This window comes from Lygodium microphyllum, chromosome 1, assembly GCF_053477565.2.
Source record: "Lygodium microphyllum isolate KBCC chromosome 1, Lygodium_microphyllum_v1.1.10, whole genome shotgun sequence".
In the NCBI taxonomy this organism is placed as follows: domain Eukaryota; kingdom Viridiplantae; phylum Streptophyta; class Polypodiopsida; order Schizaeales; family Lygodiaceae; genus Lygodium; species Lygodium microphyllum.
Window position 1 is genome coordinate 167,587,376 of NC_141135.1, and position 9,568 is coordinate 167,596,943.

Consider the following 9,568-nt stretch of genomic DNA (forward strand, 5'->3'; position numbering starts at 1 on the left):
GACTCAAAAGAAAAATTATCTTCAAATGTATGAGAGATCATGGATTCCTCCTAGTTCTCATCACTACCTTGTCCTTGATGTCCTTGACATGCATCAAGCTTAGGTGTTTTTGCTATGTCTTCACCATCTACATCTTGGCATTCCTTTTGACCAAAGCACATCTTCACAATACGAAAGACGTCATCCAAAGTACCCACATATTCTTGCATACATAACTAGTGTTCAATCTTGCTTTCATCAACCATATAAATACTATCAACTCATTCAACAACCAACTTAACATGACCAAACTCAACAAGAACACCACAATCACCATGCAAAACTCCATCGTCATCACAAAAACCATCACCAAACTCACAAGAGGTATCTAAACCCTCTCCAAAAAACAATGAACTCAAATCAAAATTGTCATCATCAAGAGAAACACCTGAAAATCTTGTAGTGCTACAAGACATATGGGACTTAGACATTAGGAAAATTTTGGATTGAAAACTAATCCGTTAAATGTATTATAGTTTAAGGGGTGGGCCTTTTGGATTGTCTAATAAGAAGGTTGGATGTTGACATCCATGGAGGGTGAATTTTCTCTTTCCACATATTGGGTTTTCTTATTAAAAATTATGTAGTGGGGGAATTAAAAAGGAAGAATGGATAGTACATACATTTTTTAGTTTCTTTGACCTCATACTTTCACCCTCTTTTTTAGCAACTTTTCAATTTTGATTTTTTTTCCTCTCATCAGAAATCAATGTGACCCTAAAATTGAGCGGCAAACCACTTACCCTCTCCCTTCTCCATTCTAGTAAAATCTCATCTCCATTGAAGCTCCCTAGGGAGAATAATTAGGGTTTTGATTATTCCACTTTCCTTTGCGATTGTTTCTTTTTGTTGCTCTACAATTTGGGCAAATGCATGTGTCCATCTCTCTTTGCATTTTATCTTATGTGATATTTTTTCAATAGGGCTTCATGTCATTTCTAATTGTTGTTTTTTTGTTGCAAAGATTTTTTTGGACATGATGCATAGGTACACACACACACACACACACACACACACATAGAGGGGGGTGTGTGTGTGTGTGTGTACACATATACACATATATATGCATACTAAATAGTTATCTTTGGTTAAGCGGGATTCATAATTTGCATAATTTAGTCATTGTTTTCTCACATCTATGATTTTCAACAAGTTTTAATGATCGTAATTTTAAAGTCAATTGTTGTTATAATAATCAACAAAACTATGCAAAGATTCTATATTACATGTAAATTTAATCTCTTTTATATTGCAAGAACTCATATTAACAATTAGTTATTGTGGATGTTATTCAAACCTATGTTTTTGTGATATATAGGTGTTTTGAAAGGTTTAGGTGAAGCACATAACCATCGATCGACTATTTCGCTATGGCAATTAATTCATTTGTGTTAGTGGGGACGATATGGATATGCTAGAAGTTGAGATTTAGAAAACCACATTTGTGTCATGCCTACATGTCCATTTGGATCTCTGCACCATTTGGCTATGATCCATGTACCTCTTGTATCATATCATCCATATAACGCACAATGTACTAAGTTATAGAATATCTTAGGTGTCAATCCAAAGTGTTTATTCAAAATTCATGCCATGTGGATGTCATCCTTCTAATAACTATGTTGTAATACCCACGTATACATACAATGTATTGAGTCAAATCAGCCTTCATTCATTATAATGAAACTTGTTTTGGAGAAATTTTGATATTTGGATTTATGCATTATTTTTTTAAGATTTAGAAGCAATATGATATTGTAGATGTAGCCCACATTCTTGTGAAGGCATCTAGTGGTAGTTTCGGCAAATCAACACATTGTCTTCCACTACTGCTGCTTGAAATGTTTTAAATCAAAGGTAATAGGTCCCTAATTCCAGCAAGAGTTCTTATTTTGTCAGAGGTGTTATTGTGAAGAACATTGGCTCTAAAGATAATAAACTTTGCACTAATCTTGACCCCATCATATGTAAGCATCCTATATTATATGTATATATTCCTATAAATTCGTAAATCCATGGTAGATGCATAAAGCAACTTCAAGTATTAGTTTGATTTGGTTTTGTATTATTGTGGTGGGATTCAATATCATAAGTGCCAAGGATTCCTATTCCCATGTGCCTCTTTCCTTCAATACAAGACAGTTTATATGACATATTTTTGCTTGAATGTTGATGCTCATAACTTATGGGTAATCATGCCACACTCCTTGGGGTCATGTTCATAGTGCATAAATAAAGAGCTCATGATTTTCTCACCTTCTCTTGTATTAATACATGAGGCATGGATGCTCTAGTAAAGTTGCTATATTTTGTGGTTCAAAAATTTATGCACTTGACTAGCTTTCTTTTTGTCTATTGTGTGCAATGGGTTTTGATGAGCATTGATTCGATCTTGTCTTCAACAAATTAGCTTATATGTAAATTTGTCATATTTTATGTTGCTTCAATTCATGTAACTGATTACTTATCTTTTGGTTAAGAGTGATTCATAATTTGAGTAATTGAGTCCTTGTTTTCTCATGTCTATAATTTTCAATAGCTTTTGATTATCATAGTTTTAAAATCAATTGTTGTTATAGTAATCAACAAAGCAATGTAGATATTCTATATTATAGGTAAATTTTATCTGATTTTTGTAGCAAGAATTTGTATTAATGATTAGTTATTGTGGTTGTCATTAAAGCCTATGTTTCTCTAACGTGTAGGTATTTTGCAAGGTTTAGGTGAAGCACAAACTGTCGATCGACTATTTTGCTACGGCAAGTAATTCCTTTGTGATAGATTACGTGAATTTGCTAGAAGTTGAGGTTTATAAATCCTCTAATGTATCAGTCCTAGTGCCCATTTGGCTACGATCCATGTAACTCTTGTATCATATCATCCATATAATGCAGAATGTGTTGAGTCATACAATATCTTAGGTGTCAATCCAAAGTGCCTATTCGAATTTGCATGCCATGTGGTTGCCATCCTTGTAAAAACTACTTTGTAATACACATGTATACATACAATGTATTGAGTCAGATCAAACTTTGTTCTTTATAATGAAACTTCTTTTTGAGAAATTTCAATATCTGGAATTATGCACATGATTGCAAGTCATGAGAAGCATGGGAAGGAGGTCAAAGTAACCATATGATCTTTCTTAAAGTGGAGCATATAAGAGGCTTATTAAAGATGAGGCTTACATGCTAGAGGGGGCACCAAATGATATCTCTAAGGAAAACCAAGGTCTGAAAAATGTGGTTGTTTTTCGTGTCTAACAAAGAAAATTTTCTCGGGCACTTGTATGCAAATATGTGAGAGATATAAGGCATCAAGGAGAGATGCATAGTAGATCAAAGGACCTCATTGTGTCACGAAAAAGAGAAGCTACAATGTGTATGTGATCCGCTCTATGAGTTGGTAGAAAAGAGCTCAAAGGAAGAAATGGTAGTGGTTACTCTGTGCATGTAGTTTGGAATGCAAAGGCACTTTGAAGTTTTTTGGATGTGTGGATGTCCAACAACTCTTGAAGACCTTGAAAGGCATGCAAAGGAGTTTAGTGATGTGTATATGTCCACAAGATAAAGATAGCTTATGGAACTATGACTTGCATGGATAAGGGCAATTGGAAAGACAATGTAGAGAACCCATGGGCCTATCATTTATAGGCTATTATGTTCTCTTCGTGCTTTCTTATGTCTTTTACATGGGATGAAGGAGATATTATTTGTATGTTTGATCGAGCAAAGAAAAGGGTTTCTAACGAAACTACCATGATGAGAGCACAATTATTTTGGTTTATGTTCCAAGCTAGCCACTACACATGGATGTTGGTGTACTAGGGGGCAGGTTAAATATGTTAGGTGTGCTTTGGCAAATCAATATGTACCCTGAATAAGTTGAAAACCCCTAGATTTTTTAATATATATGCACATTCATGTAAATACTATAGATTAACCAACAAAGGGGATCATGGAGCCAGCCATGGTGATTAGAAAAACTATCAACTCCACCAATAAGATGTAGGGAGTTCAATGTGAGAGGAGGCAACATACTACAAAAGAGGAGCTATAATCCAAAAAAAGGAGTCTTGCATGAGGTCTCCCTACATAGGTGAACTGATTAGAGAATTCGTGTTTATCATGGGCTCTACTCAAGAGTGATGAACTGGAGCCTGAAAAGCCTACATCACAGATATCTTTAAGAGGCATAGCCAATGAGGAAGAGTGCAAATTGGGAGAGGCCATAACCATGGCTTATATTCTAAAAAGAGCCACTCAAAGAGATCCTTTTTAAGCAGTGCAATTGGTGGAACACATGAGCCACGAGATCATTGTAAGATGAAGCCTATGTGGCAATTTTGAAGCTTGATTATTAGAGAGGTTGCCATGATTGTCATCATGATGGGATCCATAGTTGCAAACATGTAGCTACAAGAATGAAGGAGGCTAGCTGAGGTATATCCAACAACATTTAGGGTGAAGGTAGTAGCAACATCATCTTGAGGAAATAGACATTAGAAGAAAATACATGTTCAACCCATGTAAACGAATGTGATTTTCGGGAGAGGTGCATGAGTATTATCAAAGGGTGGTGGGAGATTTATTAGCAAAAGTGCATAATCTAGAAGTTATTCTTCTTTTCTCTTTTAAAGACTGAGAAGCCATATTTGATGTTGCAAATGCAATCGACATTATCGTGAAGCCATCTAGTGGCGGTTTTGGCAAAGCAATGCATTGTCTTTTGCTACTATTGCTAGCAATGTTTTGAATCAAAGGTGATATGCCCCTAATTGCAGCAAGAGTTCCTACTTTGTCAAAAGTGATATTGTGAAGGATGTTGGCTCCAAAGATCATAAACTTTGCAGCAGTGCTAACCCCATCATATATGTTACCATTGATTTAGCCACCTACTATCATATGTTTGTATTCCTATAAATTTGTAAGCCCATGGCAAATGCTTAAAGCAACTCCAAGTATTAGCTTGATTTGGTTTTGTATTATTATTGTTGGATTCAATATCATAAGTGCCAAGGATTCCTATTCCCATGTGCCTCTTTCTTTCAATACCAAATGGTTTGTATGATATCTTTTTGTTTGCTTGAATGTTGATGCTCATGACTTATGGGTAAACATGCCATACTCCTTGGGGTCATGTTCTTAGTGCATAAATAAAGAGCTCATGATTTTCTCACCTTCTCTTGAATTCATACATGAGGCATGGATTCTCCAGTATCCTATTACTTGAAAATGAACTAAGGAGTTTTGAGTGTACATCAATATTGTTGCTCAATGGCTTTTTGATACACATGGAGTGGTTATGTTTTGTTGAAGACTTTTCCTATGGTTGCTAGCTTGATGACATTGATGTTTCTCTTGTTGATGGGGTCAAGATTTCTAGTTAGCACATTGTGATCTTCTTTCCTTAATTCCAATTGAGAGATATTGATGCTATAGGGAAAGAAGGTTATGAAGGAATCAACTTGCCGTAATATGGCTCATATGCTTTGTGGATTAGTTTCTATACATAATGAGTTGTCATAAGTGGTGCTTTGAGGATAGGGTAATGTATTGCCATTGTTGGGAGGCTAGGTGGTGCTTTGAGGGTCAGATAGCTAGAAGCTGCATCTATTGAGCCATTCTATCAAGCTACACAATCTGGCATGCACTCCTTATATGTTATTGGGTTGTGTCTAGGGTTGCTCCTTGCATTGCTTGCACAATAGCATTTGTTGACAATGCATCATATACACCTCAACAAAATGGTATTGTTGAATATTGGAATCACACCGTTGTGGAAATGGCAATGTACATGCTTAAGAACAAAGGATTTCCCAACAAGCTGTGAGCCAAAGTTGTTAATACTACAATCTACATTCTTAATTGGAGCTAGACAAAGGCTCTCACGAGAAAAACTCATCAAAAGGCCTACATTGCTAAGAAACCATTCATCTCACACTTCAAAACTTTTGGAAGTGAATAGATTATGCACATGCTCCAAAGGATAAGAGAAACAAGTTAGAAGCAAAAAGCACCAAATGTATCTTTTTGGGTTATAATGATGAGAAAAAGACTTACAAACTATATGACCAAGAGGCAAAGAAAATCATAGCAAGTCGTAATGTGATATTTAAGACACAACGGTTATCAATAATCCACCATGAATCACAAATTCATAGACTAACATAAATTCAAATTGAACAAAAAAATAGAGACAAATGTACAAAGAAGAGCAAGACACATATTGGGTGCGATCATTCCCCCATGCATTTGAAAAGGCTCCCCAATGCATGTATTTATAGATTTTTATTGATCTAATGCATAAAATAGCATATTATATCCATGTTTTATTCTCATTTTACCAATGACTCTCCTCTTCCTAATATCTAACATCTTAAAATCTATATAATATCTTGGGCTCAATAATAATAAGTATGTCCAACTTAAAAGCATACAACAAAATGTCAAGTGCTTTACACATACAATTACATTATTAAAATATCTAGTGCTTCATATACACAAATATATTATTCTACCAAAGCTAATTATTTGCGCTTCATTCAACACTTCATAAATTCCATGATCTTCTCCAATTTCATAATCTAAGTATCTATCCACCAACATCACAAAATACATTAATCCTTCTAACGTCTACCTTATACAATGCGACCAGTTTAACATATTCACACATGCAACAAGTCACAATTGTGCAACAAATCAATACATATCCAATCACTTTAAATCAAATAAATTAATATTCATAATTTTTTGGGTATAGAAAAAAAACTATCCTCAATTGACAAGCTAGAGAAATAGCAAGGGTAATCAACCACACACAAGTGTTGTGTGTGGCAACCAAGAACTAATGAAAACTTTAATAAAATAATAATCATGGTAATGAATAAGTGTGATATCAAAATCTCACATATGCAACAAGGCACAATTATGCAACAAATCAATAGAAAATAAAAGCCATGTAAAATATAAAAATCTAATCACTTTAAAGCAACTAAATTAAATATTCATAATAGCAACTACATACAATGGAGGAGAAAAAGGCAAGTCCATTCCACTTGACATCAAGTGATGAAGTAGTCCACTAGTATAAACCTATCCCAAGAGCTATTCTTATCCTTAACGAGCAAAAAGCATTATCTTTAGATGATGAGGAGAGGTTTACCAACCTACCATCATGCCACTAGAAAAGCCATTCCCATGATGGGTGAAGCAGCTCTATATAATTGAGATAATCCTATACCTACATCTATTGAAGAAAAGACACATGAACCAAGGAGATCTCGGATAATAGAGCAAAGAAAGCCTTTTGTTGCTAACATAGTCAATGATTGAGATTATGAGAGAAGTAAAGGAGCCAACTAACTTGGAAAACTCACTTGCAGATCTAGCATGGAAAGCAGCTATGCAAGCTGAGTATAAGAGCATCATGAAGAATGATACTTTGCAGCTAATAGATTAGCCAAAAAAGAGGAAGCTTATTGGTACTAAATGGATCTAAAAGGTAAAGAACAAGACTGATGGAAGCCTAGAAAAGTAGAAAGCTACGTAGGGACTTTCATAAATTGAAGGGTTGGATTTTCAAGTGCCATTCACTCCAACTACTAAAAAGCCTACTATTTGCATAATATTTTCAATGGCCTCTCACAAAAAGTGGCTAATTTACAAAATAAATATCAAAGTAGTGTTCTTAAATGGTGACCTCAAGGAGGTGTACCTCACCTAAGTACTGAGGCTTCAATCCTCCCATTTTGAGAATAAAGTTAGTTTGTAAGCTTAAAAATGCCTTGTATAGACTAAAACAAGCTCATAAAGCGTAATACTAATGAGTAGATAAGCTCTTTTTAAGCTTAAATGTTAATAGATACACTCAAATACTAACTTCCATGTTTATAGGGATAGTGAAAAGCATGTAGTAATTATTATTTACATCGATGACTTCTTATTATAGATAACTTTGAAGATATTAATCCATCACAATCGAAAGGCTTTAAGCTCTAAGTTTGAAATGATAGACTTGGTCTTGTTGCACTATTGCCTGGGGATTAAAATCTAAAGAGTGCCGAGAAAAATCTTCATTTCTCAAAAGAAGTATGCGTAAAATACATTGAAAACATTTGGCATGATCGAGTGCAAAAAGATAGTTACGCGTATGGAGGTCAATGCAAACTTATCCATTAAGAATACATCAATACTAACAAACATTTAAGGATATCAAAAGTTGGTTAATAGTCTCATCTATTTGTGAAACATCATGCTAGATATCAACTTTTCTATTGGTATTTTGAGTAGGTTGTCAAGCAAGTCATGTTAAAGCCATTAGAAAGCTAAGATAGGGATACTCAAATACTAGAAGGGCTTAACTATGGTATCACATACAATTCTGAAAGTTCTCTTGTAGAAAACTGACTCAAACTGAGCAAGCGACATCGATTCTAAGAAGTTAGTTTCTAAATATTAATTCTCTTTGGATTCAAGAATCTTCTCTTGGATTATAATGAAGTAACCAATGGTGGTATTGTTTTCTATCAAAGTAGAGTACAAAGCAACTTGTTTTGCTACATGTAAAGCAATATAATTAAGGAGAATCCTATGGCATATGGAAGTGTAGGATGAAGATCCTACAATACTAAGATATAACAACCAAAGTTGCATTACCATTGCCAAAAATCTAGTGTTTAATGCACACAATTAACATGTAGAGATCCAATATCACTATGTACATGATTTGATTGAGGATGAAATAGTAGAGCATGTCTTATGGAGGATAATAGAATAAATTTCTTCACCAAAGCTCCTATGAACGAGCTCATCTTCAAAAATGTGAACTTTGTGGGTTTAGCCTTTGGATTAGATAAATTGCTTAAGCTAGAAGCAACTCAAGGCACATTGCATCGGATTGCAAGATGTAGGAGTTATCAAGGATCCCTATTATGGAATCAATACCCCTAGCTAAAAAATCTCAAGGAAACTTGCAACCCCCCTAACAAGGATCCACAAACACAACCCTCCCACCCAATGGTAAAGGGAATATTCCCTAGAATAATCCATAGCCAACTAAGGGTGGTTCATAGTATGGTGAGTTGAATAGATCGGCATAGCCACCTTTCCTACCTATAAAAGGAAGACCACTTCAAAGCCATCATTATCCATCTTTCACCCAATCACAATTCTTTAAACTAGCCCTAAGCTCCTCACCTATCAACTTTCTAGATCACCATCTAAGCTTCACGATGGAAGTACATATGTGAACAAAGTCATCTAATTCAAAAAAAATTGTTCCCTTATTTTCTATGCACTCTCTATTCCTTGCTCAAATTCTATATGTTACACCATGTAATTTTTATAAGATCATGGCTTTCTACTATTGTTCATTCACAATATATGGATACTCAATTATCACATGGGATTAGATGTGATATTGGTAAGTTTCACACCTCTTCACATAAGCTAAGGATTGAGACAAGCAAATACACTGAAGTAAATTTTGTAGTTCTATCATTCCTCTTTTGGAGCCGAGTTTGCATTCC